We start from the raw sequence: 20,510 nt of genomic DNA on the forward strand, positions 1-20,510 counted from the left end.
TGAGACTGGCCCTTGTGTTTTATTATTGTATTTACTGTTTTATTATATGTTCCGAAATTTTTTTATATAATTGCCATTCTAGGCGTTACAGCAGGTTTAAATGATTGTGCTACAAAGTTTACCATCATTTTGTCTGCCCCGTTTGGTGATTAGTTGTCTGTCCTTTTAAATTAAACTTTGCTATTATATTGGTGTTTTACAGCATGCTTGTAAATTTTTTTATAACTGCCGTTCTTGGCGTTAGAGGCATTCAACCGTGACTGTGGTCACTTCGCTTAAAATTCTAATTGGGATCACATTGTCTTGTTTTTAAAACATTATTTGCTGTGTCAGTATTTTATGCTCATTTGGTAAATTGTAACGCACTGAAAGAGCACTATTAATTACACAGTTGTTTATTCCTTCACTAATAACGTGTGATATTTTTATTTATTCCTTGGTCTGGAATTGCTGTTTTAAAATAAATGTGTGTAATTGCAAAAGGGAACCAATAGTAACTGATTACGGCCCCGTCCACAATCGTAACCGAACCCTGCCTCCCTTGACTTCCAGGTTTCAGTGGTAGCAACCCGTCTCCCAGGCGTGCTCTGTGGGATTCATTCAAGTCCGTGCAATATCTTCGAAGGAAACATGAACCACCTCTTCTGTATGAAGTCGAGCATTATCGTTCAACTATACGAAGTCTGGGCCCACACTACTTAGCAACAAACGAGCATGTTGTCCCAGGAACTCGTCGCGATATCTGGACAGCAGTTAAACCTTGCCGATTCACCCGCACAATTTAAAGAAGAGCTATTTGAGTGGTGAACATAATCCCTGCCCACACCATTAGCGATTATCCTCGATGCTGGTTTCTTTCCACAATATTCGGGTCCCGAAATTGTGTTTCGCATTCCCTCAGGTGGAAATCCGTCGCGAATCACTCTCCAGACGGAATCGGGACTCATCTGTGAAAAGAACACTGGTGGCGTGTTGAGACTCAACTGTGATTATTTTGACTTACACCATCACGGATTAATAGTAGTATCTGAAATAAACTAAATTTAACCTTACATAATGAATTTAAAACATTATTAGAACTGAAATCATCCAATGGAGCAACAATCATCTTTGTTTGAAATGGTATTCGTGCCGATCTTTTTGGGTCAAATCCACATTCACATGGTGATCTTTTTATGTTTCCTGCCGGCCGGTGTGGCCGAGCGGGTCTAGGCACTACAGTCTGGAACCGCGCGACCGCTACGGTCGCAGGTTCGAATCCTGCCTCGGGCATGGATGTGTGTGATGTCCTTAGGTTAGTTAGGTTTAAGTAGTTCTAAATTCTAGGAGACTGATGACCTCAGATGTTTAGTCCCATAGTGCTCAGACCCATTTGAACAATTTTTTATGTTTCCCTCTGTGAAGACGTTTCACGGGTATACGTACAGCAGTCTCCGGCAATAAAGGTCATTCTGCCCAAGCCTTCTCTACACCGTTTGCCACGATACAATACGTCTACGAGATGCTGCGAGGTCAGAGGCCAGTTGCGTTGCAGTACCGAGGCGGTATCGTCGTACCTTCACAGCCAAATAACGGTACTGTTTTCCTGATGTCACACACTATCGGCCCTGCTATGGTCTTCGTGATACATTTGCGGTCTGTATGTACTGTCGCCACACACGAGAAATAACAGAACGATTCACATTAAGCCAGCGGGCCAATTCTTCCTATGCCGTCGACCACAGAAACACTCATAGGCGCTTCGTCTGTGCCATGCTGCATCGTCTGCGAGTGTTTACACGGTGGTTGTGGATGAGGGACTACCCGGCAAGCACCAACCCGTTTGATAGGTGATCTGACGTCATGGTCGGCGTCGTTGTCCGTTGCCCTCGATGCCATGTCCCATGCAGATCATGATCGTACAGACATCTCCTGACCGTCTGTATGCTTACAATGTGAATGAACCACACAGGACGGGCTAACAACAGTTCGTTGCTTTAATTTTGGACGCCAGTGTATTTGTGCCAAACAGGAATTACAAATGTTATTGGCCGGCCGAAGTGGCCGCGCGGTTCTGGCGCTGCAGTCTGGAACCGCGAGACCGCTACGGTCGCAGGTTCGAATCCTGCCTCGGGCATGGATGTGTGTGATGTCGTTAGGTTAGTTAGGTTTAACTAGTTCTAAGTTCTAGGGGACTAATGACCTCAGCAGTTGAGTCCCATAGTGCTCAGAGCCATTTGAACAAATGTTATTGCTGTTAATTTCACTCGCAACCATTTAAGCTATAGTCGTAGGTTCCCGCCTAACCACACTTCCGAAATAGTGAATCATTTGTGACAGTAAAGAATATGAGCTGTATCGCTTCTCGTTTAAGCTGTCCTCTGAGTTTCCTGCCTAACCACACTCTCGAAAATCACCACATCATCGGAAGTAAAGAGCCAAATGTTTATTTCATTCTCTTTCTCTGTCTTTTATAAATAGACGGAAATATGAATAGCATCGAATACTGCAGGACATGCTTTTATTGTATTCCTAAGAAAGTCCCAGAATGTTTTAAAAACGCTAATATGAAAAAGAGTAGCACTTAGAGGGACGCCAACATGAGGATGTTATTCCTTCGCCACTACAATCCACGCTTTGATGATTGTCGTATGATTTTAGTTTTTTGTCTTAAGTATCGTACTGTCTATGATCAGGGCACGATGCATTGAAAATCTCCAACAGTCTCACTAAATTAAAGGGGGACACTACGCCCCAGTGATGTCTAATATCCCAACACGTCTCTCGTACCAGAATTTAGTGTACTGCAGCATATGTATAGTGACACTTGCACACCTTCTCTTCAATCACAGGAGATCCCGGCAACATTTCTACCGCCTCATCGTGGTCACTTCTTCTCCATGTGAATGCGGCAGTGAGGAAGGTGTTAATCACATTTTCTTCTGCTGCCAAACAAAGTGGCAGGAAATTACGAAACTATTACAGCCTCTGGATATGCTTTACCCACAAACATTAAGACCTTGCTAGCAGCAGAAATGACAAAGGTTACAAGCTCCTAAACGCCTTTATAACAGATACTCAAATAAGAACCGGCCGCGGTGGTCTCGCGGTTAAGGCGCTCAGTCCGGAACCGCGCGACTGCTACGGTCGCAGGTTCGAATCCTGCCTCGGGCATGGATGTGTGTGATGTCCTTAGGTTAGTTAGGTTTAAGTAGTTCTAAGTTCTAGGGGACTGATGACCACAGAATTTAAGTCCCATAGTGCTCAGAGCCATTTTTGAACTCAAATAAGAACATAGCAAGAGAGAACTGTTTTACGTTGTAGTAAATATGTTAATTCACTTACATCGTTTACTTAAGTTCAGTTTAAATGGATGTAATAGATAATATTTTTTTTTAAATGGTCTGAGGCTGGCTGGCTGACTGGCTGTATGGGTGGTGTCGAGAAGTCATTAATAAGTATAAACAAAGGCTTATACCCTTTTTGCGTCGTTGACGTCTACTGACAAGGGTGACGTGTTTGTGATAAATCTTCAATGTTTCTTTCCCTTGAAACGGCGTAATGCAAGTTATAATGCAAAATCGCTATATATGCCAAAATAAATACAGCGTCTGCCGCATCGAGTCACATCCGTTTGGAGCAGATGAGTGTTGTGGGTGTAACGTCTTCAGTGAATAATGTGTTAGTCTTTGATTCATATTGACGTAGGCTCGAGTCTACCCGCCGACAAATTTCTTATTTCGTTTATTAATCCCAAACAGTATGTCTATCATGGTTGTTTAAGTTCTTTGCTGCGTTGGACTGCATAGCCTAGAACTTTTGAAATGGACTAACAGCTCGTGCTGCTAGTGTAGGATGTAAAATGGTCGATTTCCTCGCTTAAAAACAGGCCGCGGACATAGATTATGGCTCAAAACACGCAGTGAGTGCTTTCAATTAATGTGGTTAAAACAGTACTATTTTATTCGGTTTATCCCTATTGTACGATACTGTTTCCCAAAAAAATTATGTAGTAATGCAATAAGGCTAATTCGACACTCTTCATTCATTTCTCGCAGCCAGTCACTGCACATACTCCGTACCCATTGTTTCATAACACTACACACACTAACAGCTGACTGCTCCACAAGTTTCCGTTTTCCAACTTGCAAAACTTAGTCAGCATCTCTCTATGAAGAGTGAGAAGCTGAGTTAAGAAACAGGGTAACTTGTTAGTGTTATCACAGAGTAGATTTATGAGTAACTTCTTACATAAAAAAAACAAAAAGAAGAAAAAATTTAGTGTGAACGAGTTTTATGGAATGATATATGTTTCGCTACCGTTATTATTATTATTTAATTAATTTTTGTATTAAATTTTTTACCAAGCCTCCTACTCTGTGTTACTAAGGTAATCGTTCAATGTCGTAAAAAAATGATCATATGCCGTATTTTGGCCGGGGGTCCTGTTTCGGGCAGACCGCTTGTCCGGTGCAGTTCTTTTTTATTTGGCGCCACTTCGGCGACTTTGGTGTCGATAATAATAATGATGATGATGATGAAATGAGGATGAGGGTAACACAAAGTCTCCGAGCGGAAAAAATTCTTCAACCCCTCCGGGAATCGAACACGGGCCTGACGGATGGCGTTCTGCCGCGCTAACAACTCAACTATGGAGGCGAACCGTTGCTTAACAGAACTTTCTAATTGCATTTTAATGAAGTTTGTTTTAGCAATTTTTTTAATCTCCTTTGGCAAATTTACTGCATGGTTTTATTCCTTGGCAGGAAACGCTCATTTAAATTTATTTTTCTTCTTTCTTGAAAAATATAAGAGACCCCTTACCTCATCGTACGTACAGCTCTGAGCTTGCCCTTCACATTTCTATCTGTTCCGTCGATGTACTGATACACAACCAACAAGGATGATAAAATATCATTCTTTTGAAATATAACTGGCTCTTTATTCACAGGAAATAATGAGTGCTATCATCAGCCCCCCCCCATGAACCATGGACCTTGCCGTTGGTGGGGAGGCTTGCGTGCCTCAGCGATACAGATGGCCGTACCGTAGGTGCAACCACAACGGAGGGGTATCTGTTGAGAGGCCAGACAAACGTGTGGTTCCTGAAGAGGGGCAGCAGCCTTTTCAGTAGTTGCAGGGGCAACAGTCTGGATGATTGACTGATCTGGCCTTGTAACACTAACCAAAATGGCCTTGCTGTTCTGGTACTACGAACGGCAGAAAGCAGGGGGAAACTACAGCCGTAATTTTTCCCGAGGGCATGCAGCTTTACTGTATGATTAAATGATGATGGCGTCCTCTTGGGTAAAATATTCCGGAGGTAAAATAGTCCCCCATTCGGATCTCCGGGCGGGGACTACTCAAGAGGATGTCGTTATCAGGAGAAAGAAAACTGGCGTTCTACGGATCGGAGCGTGGAATGTCAGATCCCTTAATCGGGCAGGTAGGTTAGAAAATTTAAAAAGGGAAATGGATAGGATAAAGTTAGATATAGTGGGAATTAGTGAAGTTCGGTGGAAGGAGGAACAAGACTTTTGGTCAGGTGAATACAGAGTTATAAATACAAAATCAAATAAGGGTAATGCAGGTGTAGGTTTAATAATGAATAAAAAAATAGGAGTACGGGTAAGCTACTACAAACAGCATAGTGAACCCATTATTGTGGCCAAGATAGATACGAAGCCCACGCCTACTACAGTAGTACAAGCTTATATGCCAACTAGCTCAGCAGATGACGAAGAAATTGATGAATTGTATGACAAGATAAAAGAAATTATTCGGTAGTGAAGGGAGACGAAAATTTAATAGTCATGGGTGACTGGAATTCGTCAGTAGGAAAAGGGAGAGAAGGAAACATAGTAGGTGAATATGCATTGGGGCTAAGAAATGAAAGAGGAAGCCGCCTGGTAGAATTTTACGCAGAGCATAACTTAATCATAGCTAACACTTGGTTCAAGAATCATGAAAGAAGGTTGTATACATGGAAGAACCCTTGAGATACTAAAAGGTATCAGATAAAGGGTGTTTCAAAAATGACCGGTATATTTGAAACGGCAATAAAAACTAAACGAGCAGCGATAGAAATACACCGTTTGTTGCAATATGCTTGGGACAACAGTACATTTTCAGGCGGACAAACTTTCGAAATTACAGTAGTTACAATTTTCAACAACAGATGGCGCTGCAAGTGATGTGAAAGATGTAGAAGACAACGTAGTCTGTGGGTGCGCCATTCTGTACGTCGTCTTTCTGCTGTAAGCGTGTGCTGTTCACAACGTGCAAGTGTGCTGTAGACAACATGGTTTATTCCTTAGAACAGAGGATTTTTCTGGTGTTGGAATTCCACCGCCTAGAACACAGTGTTGTTGCAACAAGACGAAGTTTTCAACGGAGGTTTAATGTAACCAAAGGACCGAAATGCGATACAATAAAGGAACTGTTTGAAAAATTTCAACGGACTGGGAACGTGACGGATGAACGTGCTGGAAAAGTAGGGCGACCGCGTACGGCAACTACAGAGGGAAACGCGCAGCTAGTGCAGCAGGTGATCCAACAGCGGCCTCGGGTTTCCGTTCGCCGTGTTGCAGCTGCAGTCCAAATGACGCCAACGTACACGTATCGTCTCATGCGCCAGAGTTTACACCTCTATCCATACAAAATTCAAACGCGGCAACCCCTCAGCGCCGCTACCATTGCTGCACGAGACGCATTCGCTAACGATATAGTGCACAGGATTGATGACGGCGATATGCAAGTGGGCAGCATTTGGTTTACTGACGAAGCTTATTTTTACCTGGACGGCTTCGTCAATAAACAGAACTGGCGCATATGGGGAACCGAAAAGCCCCATGTTGCAGTCCCATCGTCCCTGCATCCTCAAAAAGTACTGGTCTGGGCCGCCATGTCTTCCAAAGGAATCATTGGCCCATTTTTCAGGTCCGAAACGATTACTGCATCACGCTATCTGGACATTCTTCGTGAATTTGTGGCGGTACAAACTGCCTTAGATGACACTGCGAACACCTCATGGTTTATGCAAGGTGGTGCCCGGCCACATCGCACGGCCGACGTCTTTAATTTCCTGAATGAATATTTCGATGATCGTGTGATTGCTTTGGGCTATCCGAAACACACAGGAGGCGGCGTGGATTGGCCTCCCTATTCGCCAGACATGAACCCCTGTGACTTCTTTCTGTGGGGACACTTGAAAGACCAGGTGTACCGCCAGAATCCAGAAACAATTGAACAGCTGAAGCAGTACATCTCATCTGCATGTGAAGCCATTCCGCCAGACACGTTGTCAAAGGTTTCGGGTAATTTCATTCAGAGACTACGCCATATTATTGCTACGCATGGTGGATATGTGGAAAATATCGTACTATAGAGTTTCCCAGACCGCAGCACCATCTGTTGTTGAAAATTGTAACTACTGTAATTTCGAAAGTTTGTCTGCCTGAAAATGTACTGTTGTCCTAAGCATATTGCAACAAACGGTGGATTTCTATCGCTGCTCGTTTAGTTTTTATTGCCGTTTCAAATATACCGGTCATTTTTGAAACACCCTGTAGATGATATAATGGTAAGACAGAGATTTAGGAACCAGGTTTTAAATTGTAAGACATTTCCAGGGGCAGATGTGGACTCTGACCACAATCTATTGGTTATGAACTGTAGACTAAAACTGAAGAAACTGCAAAAAGGTGGAAATTTAAGGAGATGGGACCTGGATAAACTGAAAGAATCAGAGGTTGTACAGAGTTTCAGGGAGAGCATAGGGGAACAATCGACAGTAATGGGGGAAAGGAATACAGTAGAAGAAGTTTCGGTAGCTTTGAGGGATGAAATAGTGAAGGTAGCAGAGGATCAAGTAGGTGAAAAGACGAGGGCTAGTAGAAACCGTTGGATAACAGAAGAAATACTGAATTTAATTGATGAGAGGAGAAAATATAAAAATGCAGTAAATGAAGCAGGCAAAAAGGAATACAAACGTCTCAAAAATGATATCGACAGGAAGCGCAAAATGGCTAAGCAGGGATGGCTAGAGAACAAATGTAAGGATGTAGAGGCTTATCTCACTAGGGGTAAGATAGATACTGCTTACAGGAAAATTAAAGAGACTTTTGGAGAAAGGAGAACCACTTGCATGAATATCAAGAGCTTTGATGCAAACCCAGTTCTAAGCACAGAAGGGAAAGCAGAAAGGTGGAAGGAGTATATACAGGGTCTATACAAGGGCGACGTACTAGAGGACAATATTATGGAAATGGAAGAGGATGTAGATGAACATGAAATGGGAGGTATGATACTGCGTAAAGAGTTTGACAGAGCTCTGAAAGACCTGAGTCGAAACAAGGCCCCGGGAGTAGACAACATTCCATTAGAACTACTGACAGCCTTGGGAGAGCCAGTCCTGACAAAACTCTACCATCTGGTGAGCAAGATGTATGAGACAGGCGAAATTCCCTCAGACTTCAAGAAGAATATAATAATTCCTATCCCAAAAAAAGCAGGTGTTGACAGATGTGAAAATTACCGAACTATCAGTTTAATAAGTCACAGCTGCAAAATACTAACGCGAATTCTTTACAGACGAACAGAAAAACTGATAGAAGCCGACCTCGGGGAAGATCAGTTTGGATTCCGTAGTAATGTTGGAAGACGTGAGGCAATACTGACCCTACGACTTATCTTCGAAGCTAGATTAAGAAAAGGCAAACCTACGTTTCTAGCATTTGTAGACTTAGAGAAAGGTTTTGACATTGTTGGTTGGAATACTCTCTTTCAAATTTTGAAGGTGGCAGGGGTAAAATACAGGGAGCGAAAGGCTATTTACAATTTGTACGGAAAGCAGATGACAGTTTTAAGAGTCGAGGGGTATGAAAGGGAAGCAGTGGTTGGGAAGGGAGTGAGACAGGTTTGTAGCCTATCCCCGATGTTATTCATTCTGTATATTGAGCAAGCAATAAAGGAAACAAAAGAAAAGTTCGGAGTAGGTATTAAAAGCCATGGAGAAGAAATAAAAACTATGAGGTTCGCCGATGACATTGTAATTCTGTCAGAGACAGCAAAGGACTTGGAAGAGCAGCTGAACGGAATAGACAGTGTCTTGAAGGAGGGTGCAAGATGAACATCAACAAAAGCAAAACGAGGATAATGGAATGTAGTCGAATTAAGTCGGGTGATGCTGAGGGAATTAGATTAGGAAATGAGACACTTAAAGTAGTAAAGGAGTTTTGCTATTTGGGGAGCAAAATAACTGACGATGGTCGAAGTAGAGAGGAGATAAAATGTAGACTGGCAATGGCAAGGAAAGCGTTTCTGAAGAAGAAAAATTTGTTAACATCGGTTATAGATATAAATGTCAGGAAGTCGTTTCTGAAAGTGTTTGTATGGAGTGTAGCCATGCATGGAAGTGAAACGTGGACGATAAATAGTTTAGACAAGAAGAGAATAGAAGCTTTCGAAATGTGGTGCTACAGAAGAATGCTGAAGATTAGATGGGCAGATCACATAGCTAATGAGGAAGTATTAAATAGGATTGGGGAGAAGAGAAGTTTGTGGCACAACTTGACCAGAAGAAGGGATCGGTTGGTAGGACATGTTCTGAGACATCGAGGGGCCACCAATTTAGTATTGGAGGGCAGCGTGGAAGGTAAAAATCGTAGAGGGAGCCCAAGAGATGAATACACTAAGCAGGTTCAGAAGGATGTATGCTGCGGTAGGTACTGGGAGATGAAGAAGCTTGCACAGGACAGAGTAGCATGGAGAACTGCATCAAACCAGTCTCAGGACTGAAGACCTCAATAGCAACATCATCAGGCGATCTTAAGTTAATTTCGTGTTTCTAGATTTGTAAAAGACTCCCATAATAGCTTGTAACCAAAATGAATACGTATCGAGTACAGTCTCAGATGTGTGACTAGATTCGTGATTTCCTTTCTTAAAGGTCACAGTTCGTAGTAACTGATGGGAAGTCATCTAGTGAAACGAAAATGTTTGGTGTCTCCCGAGGAAGTGAAATAGGCCGCCTGCTGTTCGTGATCTGGGTAAACGATTTGGGACACAAACTGAGCAACCCCCATTGTTTACAGGCAGTGTTGTTGTTTATTGTCTGCTAAGTCATCAGAAGATCTAAAGTATTATTGCAAAATGATTTAGAGAAGGTATCTGTATAGTGCAAAAATGGCACTTGGTCCTCAGCCATAACAGGATGGAGGCCCTTCACAAGAGTCTTAAAACGAATTCGTTAAATTTTGGTTACTCGACAAGTCAAACAAATTCAAAGGTTGTTGATTCAACTAACTACTAGGGATTACAATTACAAGCAATTTAAACTGGAAAGATCGTATAGAAAGAATGCAAGAATATGCAATTATATCACCAGCAGGGAAATTTTCCAAACTAGTAGCCAATGAACGTAATGCAGAATCAGTAAGAACAACAAACAAATATTACGGAGATGCTTCGAGAACTCAAACTGGAATCCCTGGAGAAAAGGCGATATTCTTTTCGAGAAATCTGACTGCAGAACGATTCTACTACCGCCAAGAAACATTTCGCGTAAGGACCACGAAGATACGAAAGATCAAGGCTCATACGGTGGCACATAGACCGTCGCTTCACCCACGCTTTATTTGCGATTGGAACAAGAACGGAACTAAAAATTTTTGAAAACATCACCAGCGATCTTTAAAATTAAAATTTAAAGATTAAAAACAGTCTTGATCGCATTTCTTTTATTTTTATTGGAGTGACCGGTTACGATTCTATTTAAGAACCATCAGCAGACTCCAGAGCGGTGGGTGGACTTCCTGGTGCAAGTTGGACCGACTCTCGACGCTCGAATAACTGCTAATCGGACAAGGAGAGAACGGTTATTAAACAGGCTTTGTCACGCCCACCGTCCTGAGAGTGACATCATTGCTAGCCAATCAGAAAGACGGCTATGATTAGGTAAGCACAAGAAGTAGATTAAAAAGTGAGTTATAGTTAAATTACATTGTAACATAATTATAAATGATTATTCGTCATAAAATATAAACTATAAAGGTTACTTGGTTTAAAATCAGCTAAAAGTATGCTGCCCTCTGACGTCTATTCTGCGAAGACGCACCAAAGGTTGTTAAATCGACAGGGAGACGCTACTCGCAAAGATACATCGAGGGTTGCCGTGGAAACGGCGTCCTATTCTGATGTGGCAGTCTACAGTGCTGCCAGAGATTACAATAGGCGAGGAACGACGGCCTCTGTCGATATTACATATTGGAGATAACTGGAAAGTGAATTATAGTTATATTGATCGTAATATCACATAAGCCTCATTATTCGTCATGAGATATGAACTGTAAAGGTTAAAGATTTAAGAGCAGCCTATTGTATTCTCTGACAGCACTGTAGACTGCCACATCAGAATAGGACGCCGTTTAAACGGCAACCCTCGATCTATCTTTGCGAGTAGCGTCTCCCTGTCGATTTAACAACCTTTGGTGCGTCTTCGCAGAATAGACATTCGAGGGCAGCATAATTATAGCTGATTTTAAACGAAGTAAACTTTATAGTTTATATTTTATGACGAATTATCGTTTATAATGATGTTACGATGCAATTTAACTATAACACACTTTTTAATCTACTTCTTGTGCTTACCTAATCATAGACGTCTTTCTGATTGGCTAGAGATGATGTCACACTCACGACGGTGGGCGTGACAAAGCCTATTTAATAACCGTTCTCTCCTTGTCCGATTAGCAGTTATTCCAGCGTCGAGGGTCGGCGTAACTTGCACCACGAAGTCCACCCACCGTTCTGGGTATATTTATTTATTAGTTCTACATTTTGTTGTATATATATTTACTATTATAACGATCCCTCTATCTGGTAATATGTTTTTTCGGAGTCTGAAGATGGTTCTTAAATAGAATCGAAACCGGCCACTCCAATAAAAATAAAAAGTTGCGATCTAGACGGTTTTTAATCTTTAAATTTTAATAAGAACGGAACTGAATAGTAGTGATACAAGGTATTCTCTGCCACGCACCGTACGGTAGCTTTCGGGGTACGGACGTAGATGAAGATGTAGAAGTAATGTGCATAAGTCGAGCCACAGACTGCGATTTGTTATGAGAAAGCTTAGGATGCAACAAATCTGCTGAATATATTGCCTACACTATACTTCTTCTGGCCTACTGTGTGTGCGGATCCTTACCGGACGAGACTGATGGAGGACATCATAAAAGTTCAGACTCGTTTCATATTATCACGATATACGGAACAGGGTGTCACGGATATCATAGGCAAGTAAGACGGGCAATCAGTGAACGAGAATTGTTTGTCATTCAGGCCAGATCTTTTTGTGAAATTTCACTCAGCAACTTTCTGCTACGAATGCCAAAATGTCCTGTTGACGTTCATATACGTAGAGAGTAATGATTATCGTAATAAAATAGGAGGAATCAGAACCCGCGCGGAAATATTCAGGTGTTCACTTCTCCCATGGCCAATCTCGAGAGTGGGAAGGTCTGCAGTCTGCAGTTTATTCTATGAACTCTCTGCAAAATATTTATGTTTGAATTGCAAAGAAATCATTTAGATGTAGGAGACGTGTATGTAATCACACTCCATCGCAACGAGGAAACAAAGAAAAGATGTACAAACCTGATTTAGAAATAAAGATAAGAATTCTTCGCTGAGACTCATACGAAGATCGTAGACATTTAAAGAAGTTGGTGGGGTTTGAGTGGAAAAAGAGAGAGAAATATATCGACTTTTACTGTAAAGTTATTCGTCTGGGAGGGGAAAAAATGGTAAGAGAATAACCATTATTTTGTGAAACAGAACAGAAGGCTTTAACCAATAGAAAGGCCGCTCCACTGCCCTGCAGAACTTTAACTAGTCCATTACGAGTGGTTTTGGAACTGCTATAAACTTGATAGCTATGTGTACGTCTATACAGAGTGTCCTACGAGGAATGGTCAGTATTCAGGGATCTGACAGGGATGATGATCTGATGCAAAAAAAGTCCAACAAACATGAGCACTAAACCGCCTATCTTAAAAGCTATGAGCACTTCACCTTCGATAGTGTGAAACAGACCACTTCTACTGCAACCTCTTTGCTACCCATATTTTTGGAAGACACTGTATGGACCAAATCAGTAAAATGCAGTAAAATTTTAATGTTTTGGCTAGGTGACATTCAACAACCGCCCAGCAATTGCAAAATCGCATTACACCCATCACCTGTTTCTGTATGGACCTTAATGTCTACAGATTTCTGTCGTGAACGCTCATCACAAGATATGAGGCACAAACAGATTAGATGAGTACAGAAACCAGCTTCCTTTCTGGCTAATGATGATGATATCTGGTTTGTGAGACGCTCAACTGGATGATTATCAGCACTCGTACAAATTCCCAGTCTTCACTCAGTCCGATCTCAACACTTTCATGAGTGGTGATGAGGACAACTCAAACATCCAGTCCCCAAGCGGAGAAAATCCCCAACCTGGCAGAGAAACGAACCAGGGCCCCCTGATCCACAGGCAGCAACGCTAGCCACTAGACCACGAGCTACGGACACTGGCTGACAGAAAATCCAAAACGTCATAATACGAATAACACTACTTGTTCCACAAAAGTGTAGTAGAGACGAGCACGTCTTTTGTGGAGCATACGGTATTCTTCTCTTAAAATGTGGGCCCTAAAATGCATACCTTAAGACCTACGAGCACTTGTTCAGTTAGGTACTGTGCAACACATCTCTTCTACTGAACAAGTGCTCGTAACTACGCTACTGGCCCTTAAAATTCCTGCACCAAGAAGAAATGCTGACGATAAACGGGGCCTCATTGGACAAGTATATTATACTAGACTGACATGTGATTACATTTTCACGCAATGTGGGTGCATAGATCCTGAGAAATCAGTACCCAGAACAACCACCTCTGACGGTAATAACGGCCTTGATACGCCTGGGCATTGAGTCAAACACAGCTAGGATGGCGTGTACAGGTACAGCTGCCCATGCAGGTTCAACACGATACCACAGTTCATCAAGAGTAGTGACTGGCGTATTGTGACGAGCCAGTTGCTCGGCCACCATTGATCAGACGTTCTCAATTGGTGAGAGATCTGGAGAATGTGCTGGCCAGGGCAGCAGTCGAACATTTTCTGTATCCAGAAAGACCCGTACAGGACCTGCAACATACGGTCGTGCATTATCCTGCTGAAATGTAGGGTTTCGCAGGAATCAAATGAAAGGTAGAACCACGGATCGTAACACATCTGAAATGTGACGTCCACTGTTCAAAGTGCCATCAATGCGAACAAGAGGTGAGCGAGACCTGTAACCAATGGCACCCCATACCATCACCCCAGGTGATACGCCAGTACGGCGATGACGAATACACGCTTCCAATGTGCGTTCACCGCGATGTCGCCAAACACGGATGCGACCATCATGATGCTGTAAACAGAACCTGGATTCATCGGAAAAAAATGACGTTTTGCCATTCATGCACCCAGGATCGTCGTTGAGTACTCCATCGCAGGCGCTCCTGTCTGTGATGCAGCGTCAAGGGTAACCGCAACCGTGGTCTCCGAGCTGACAGTCCGTGCTGCCGCAAACGTCGTAGAACTGTTCGTGCAGATGGTTGTTGTCTTGCAAACGTCCCCATCTATTGACTCAGGGACCGAGACGCGGTTGCACGATCCGTTACAGCCGTGCGAATAAGATGCCTGTCATCTCGACTCCTAGTGATACGAGGCCGTTTGGATCCAGCGCGGCGTTCCGTATTCCCTTCCTTAACGCATCGATTCCATATTCTGCTAACATTCATTGGATCTCGACCAACGCGAGCAGCAATGTCGCGATACGATAAACCGCAATCGCGATAGGCTACAATCCGACCTTTATCAAAGTCGGAAACTTGGTGGTACGCATTTCTCCTCCTTACACGCGGCATCGAAACAAAGTATCACCAGGCAACGCCGGTCAACTGCTGTGCGTGTATGAGAAATCGGTTTGAAACTTTCCTCATGTCAGCACGTTATAGGTGTCGCCACCGTCGCCAACCTTGTGTGAATGATTTGAAAAGCTAATCATTTGCATACCACAGCATCTCCTTCCTGTCGGTTAAATTTCGCGTCTGTAGCACGTCATCTTCGTGGTGTAGTAATTTTAATGGTCGGTAGTGTATTAAGGTATGCACTTTAGAGCCCATGTCTACTACAATTTTTTGCTTCAAATGATCGTTTTGTCATATCCCTGATTATTCGAAACTCATCATGGAACACCGTGCAAAAATGTTCGAATCATATTTACGGCAGTTTCAGAACCACTTGACAACGGCTTAGCAGAAAAACCGAAGATGATCGTGCGGAACACGTAGAGGAACCAATAAAGAAATTGATAGTTGATGTGGCCATCTTGAGGCGCTGTGGAAGCAGCAAGGCAGTAGCGCAGGTCCCGGTGCGGAGCCCTGGGGAGCAGCGCTGGCAGGTGGCAGGTGCGGTGTTTGCCCAGGGCTCTGGCGGCGCCAATAAGGCGTCAAGAGCGCGGCACGTGCCGCCCGGTCCACTACAGCTGATCTCTGCTAAGGGCAGCTCACACCGACGATGGGATATCCAGCCACACAGTAGCTCTACACTGGTGACACACCCGGCTTCCGCCGTCGATTCTCGAGTCGGAATCCCATGTATAAAAAAGGCTTCAAACGTTTGATTACTTTACAGATGAGTTAATTTGCTAAATACCCCAAATTGAACATGTGAAGCTTTTGTGTCTGAAGACGCAAAACCCTGCTTTTTTGGTTTCATTAGTTTCGGGTTATTCAGTGGAAGAGTATAGGTTACGTAATTCGCTCATCGTATTGGTGTTCTTGTTGTTGTGGTGGAGGTGGTCTTCAGTCCAGAGACTATTTTGATGCAGCTCTCCATGCTACTCTATCCTGTGCAAGCTTCTTCATCTCCCTGTACCTACTGCAACCTACATCCTTCTGAATCTGTTTAGTGTATTCATCTCTTGGTCTCCCTCCACGATTTTTACCCTCCACGCTTCCCTCCAATACTAAATTGGTGATCCCTTGACGCATCAGAACGTGTTCCCAACCAGTCCCTCCTTCTAGTCACGTTGTGTCACAAATTCCTCTTTTCCCCAATTCTATTCAGCACCTCCTCATTAGTTACGTGTTCTACCCACCTAATCTTCAGCATTCTTCTGTAGCACCACATTTCGAAAGCTTCTATTCTCGTCTTGTCCAAACTATTTATCGTCCACGTTTCACTTCCATACATGGCTACACTCCATACAAATACTTTCAGAAACGACTTCCCGACACTTAAATCTATACTCGCTGTTAACAAATTTTTCTTCTTCAGAAACGCTTTCCCTGCCATTTCCAGTCTACATTTTATATCCTTTCTACTTCGACCATCATCAGTTATTTTGCTCCCCAAGTAGCAAAACTCCTTTACTACTTCAAGTGTCTCATTTCCTAATCTAATTCCCTCACCATCACCTGACTTAATTCGACGACATTCCATTATCCTCGTTTTGCTTTTGTTGACGCTCATCTTATACCCTCCTTTCAAGAAACTGTGCATTCCGTTCAACTCCTCTTCCAAGTCCTTTGATGTCTCTGACAGAATTACAATATCATCGGCGAACCTCAAACTTTTTATTTCTTCTCCGTGGATTTTAATACCTAGTCCGAAGTTTTCTTTTGTTTCCTTTACTCCTTGCTCAATATACAGATTGAATGACATCGGGGAGAGGCTACAACCCTGTCTCACTCCCTTTCGAACCACTGCTTCCCTTTAGTGTCCCTCGACTCTTACAACTGCCATCTGGTTTCTGTACAAATTGTAAGTAGCCTTGCTCTCCCTGTATTTTACCCCTGCCACCTCAAGAATTTGATAGAGAGTATTCCAGTCATTATTGTAAAAAGCTTTCTCTAAGTCTACAAATGCTAGAAACGTAGGTTTGCCTTTTGTTAATCTTTCTTCTAAGATAACTCGTAGGGTCAGTATTCCCTCGCGTGTTCCAACAATTCTACGGAATCCAAACTGAGTTAATTTGTTAAATACTTCACGTTAAACATTTGAAGCTCTTCTGGCTGAAGACGCAAAACACTCATTTTTCATTAGTTTGCGGTTATCCAGTGGATAAATATAGGTTGGGTAATTCACTCTTCGTATTCCTGTTGTTGTTGTTGTTGTTGTGGTGGTGGTGGTGGTCTTCATTCCAGAGACTGGTTTGACGCAGCTCTCCATTCTACTCTACCCTGCGCAAGCTTCTTCATCTCCAAGTACCTACTGCAACCTACATCCTTCTGAATCTGCTTATTGTATTCAGCTCTTGGTCTCCCTGTACGATTTTTACCCACCACGCTGCCCTCCAATACTAAATTGGTGATCCCATGACGCTTCAGAGCGTGTTCCTAACCGATCTCTCCTTCTAGTCAAGTTGTGCCACAAATTCCTCTTTTCCCCAATTCTATACAGCACCTCCTCATTAGTTCTGTGATCTACCCATCTAATCTCCAGCATTCTTCTGTAGCACCACATTTCGAAAGCTTCTATTCTCTTCTTGTCTAAACTATTTATCGGCCATGTCTCAGTTCCATACGTGGCTACACACCATACAAATATTATCAGAAATGACTTCCAGACACTTAAATCTATACTCGATGTTAACAAATTTCTCTTTTTCAGAAACGGTTTTTGGCCGTTGCCAGACTACATTTTATATCCTCTCTACTTCAGCCATCATCAGTTATTTTTCCGCCAAATAGCAAAATTCATCTACTACTTTAAGCATCTCATTTCCTAATCTAATTCCCTCAGCATCACCTAATTTAAGACGACTGCATTCCATTGTCATCGTTTTGCTTTTGTTGATGTTCATCTTATATCCTGCTTTTAAGACACTGTACATTCCATTCAATTGCTCTTCGAAGTCCATTGCCGTCTCTTTCAGAATTGCGATGTCTCTGGCAAACCTCAAAGTTTTCATTTGTTCTCCATGGATTTTAATTCCTACTCCGAACTTTTCTTTTGTTTCCTTTACTGCTTGCTCAATATACAGATTGAACAACATTGGGGATAGGTTACAAACCTGTCTCAGTCACTTCCCAACTACTGCTTCCCTTTCATGCCCCTCGACTCTTATAACTGCCATCTGGTTTCTGTACTAATTGTAAATAGCCATTCATTCCCTGTATTTTACCGCTGCCACGTTCAGAATTTGAAAGAGAGTGTTCCAGTCAACATTCCCAAAAGTTTTCTCTAAGTCTACAAATGCTATAAACGTAGGTTTACCTTTCCTTAACCTAGCTTCTAAGACAAGTCGTAGGATCAATATTGCCTCGCGTGTTGCAACATTTCTACGGAATCCAAACTGATCCTCCCGGACGTCGGGTTATACCAGTTTTTCCATTCGTCTGTAAATAATTCTTTTTAGGTTTTTGCAGCTGTGGCTTATTAAACTGATGGGTCGGTAATTTTAGTAGTAAAAACAGAGAAAGAGCTAGATTTCCACGCATCTCTATGTCAATGGTTACTAGCCGTCTGGTTTGCCTTCCCCACTTATATTAAACTTACGTCACCCTTGCCACGACTGGCGACAGGCAGGGTACTTGGTTGCATGTACTTGAAGTTTAATGACGCTGATTCGATACAGGGAAATGTGTTTTATAAAATTTCAGAGGTCGTCGGTAAAGGAGCCAATATTTCCAGTCTGTGAATACGCGAGAATTGCACAGTTCGCGCACTGCTCTGGACGCGGCACTCGGAGCTTTGTAGTGGCTTGCACGTGTCAGGTGGCCACAGACGGACGTTCACGGAGCCTATCGGTCCTTTTCATTAAGTCAGGGTTAACGGTCTGTGACCCGACGTCGGCTCTTGATATGTCCTAGGACAATAGTTCCAAGTGCTTGGTGGGACACCGCAGTTAATGGCGGAAAAGTAGAAGACTTGGCCCGTCGCCGGCTGACGTCCGACGGGATTTTTTTGGAGATGCTAGAGAGGAATATGTGCTCTTTCTGGCCCCTGACTGACGATGTTCCGGGGTGGGGATTTGTTAAACGTGGCACTGAAACTCTATTGGCGGAAAAGTGTAATATTTTTCTTTATTGGCCTGCGCGGCCAGATTGGTGCAAATTGCCGAGTCGGGAGCTGCTGGAAGAGAGAGAGAGAGAGAGAGAGAGAGAGAGAGAGAGAGAGAGAGAAACCCTTGGTTTGGAGGTGGATGGAGACAGGTCGTCGGTTCGAGACGTCGTGACGCTTGGAGGTGTCCGAGTCCTGGCAAGCGACATTCGGAGTCTCCTCAACGACCACGGTCCTTCGAGTTACCGCCACAGCAGACTGGTGAGAGTATACAGCAGCATGGCTCACTGGATGGGGTTTAATGTTATATAGAACGTGTACCCCTGCCACAGCTCCGCTAACCCGATTCATGCCTTAGTATCGTTTGATGTCGTATTCAGTCGACCACTGGAGTTTCTAAATTAATTGTTGGGTTGTATTGGATTAATGGTTTAATGTGCAGCTAGAATACGATAACCATCCCTACGCTTACCTGTCTTGTTAGCCATCGTCAGCAATTAACTTTGGTTTTCTTAGAACGTTGATGCCAATACTTTGTAATTGTAGAATATGATAAATAGTTGGTTTATGTTTCTTTTGCCTTTTTATTTTTAGGAGCACGTTGTTCCCTTCAGTTCACTGATCTGTTTTATTGACTGAATTGATGGTTATATAGTAGGCTTATTGCAATTTCCCACCTTATGATTTTGTGTTAGCCGATTTCAAGATAGTGATTCCGTTGCGTAATTTACGGTGAACATGTTCTCTTAAGGGCAGCGTGACGGTGTCTGGTTAGGTCCATTACTACACTCATGCTCATAAATTAAGGATAATGCTGATACATGGTGAAACAACGGTCTCGTGGGCGGTCTGCGGGTTTAAACCCCCTCGGGGTATGATCGTGTTGCGCATTTGACCTGCGGTCGTCACACGGTGGCGCTGGCAGCAGTCCACAGACGCAGAGGTGTGTTGGTGCATGTCAGAGTACGGTGCAGCGAGTAAGTGTGCAGACGTTTTCAAACGTTCTAATGGTGACTGTTTGTTGAAAATGGCTCAAAGGACGTTGATGACGTTATGAGGGGTAGAATCCTAGGGAGACTGGAGGCTGGTCAAACACAGCAGGTCGTAGCACGGGCCCTCCGTTTGCCACAAAGTGTGATCTCAAGATTATGGCAACGATTGCAGCAGACAGGAAACGTGTCTAGGCGCTACAGTACGGGACATCCACAGTGTAAGACACCACAAGAAGACCGATATCTCACCATGAGTGCCTGCAGACGGCCACGGAGTACTGCAGGTAGCCTTGCTCAGGACCTTACCGCAGCCACTGGAACAGTTGTCTCCAGACACACGGTCTACAGACGGCTGAACAGATAAGATTTATTCGCCCGGAGACAGGCAAGGTGCATTTCACTGACCCCTGGCCACAGGAGAGCCCATAAAGCC

This window comes from Schistocerca americana, chromosome 10 (genome assembly GCF_021461395.2).
Source record: "Schistocerca americana isolate TAMUIC-IGC-003095 chromosome 10, iqSchAmer2.1, whole genome shotgun sequence".
Classification (NCBI taxonomy): Eukaryota; Metazoa; Arthropoda; class Insecta; order Orthoptera; family Acrididae; genus Schistocerca; species Schistocerca americana.